Source organism: Limulus polyphemus, unplaced genomic scaffold (genome assembly GCF_000517525.1).
Source record: "Limulus polyphemus unplaced genomic scaffold, Limulus_polyphemus-2.1.2 Scaffold386, whole genome shotgun sequence".
NCBI classification, from domain to species: Eukaryota; Metazoa; Arthropoda; class Merostomata; order Xiphosura; family Limulidae; genus Limulus; species Limulus polyphemus.
In genome coordinates, this window is record NW_013665996.1 from 540,811 (window position 1) to 541,207 (window position 397).

A 397-nucleotide genomic window follows, 5' to 3' on the forward strand; every position below is an offset into this window, starting at 1 on the left:
CCTTAAATAATCTTTAATGCGTTTCATAGCTGAGAAAGACCCGTCTGCTGTCGCTGTTGACACTAGCATAGACAGTACTATCATGTAGATATGATACACATTAGGAATCAAGTTGGCGGATGTCAACAACAGTATCTGTCAGCGTCTCCGGTTTCTTAGGAGTCATTTGCTATTGAACGATCCATCGTCGAAATCCCTAGTAGTTCGTTCATATTTTCCTGCAAAATTTCATCTTGCCGCTCTAGTGAATTTCTGAATCCTAACTTGGATGAGACATTGAACTTCAAATCGTCCATCTGGTGCTATAAGTCTGTCGGTCATTTCTCCAACCAGATGATCTGTAAAAGTGAAGTGATATATAACAGAATGTCCTTTTATAATAGTTTGATACGTTATC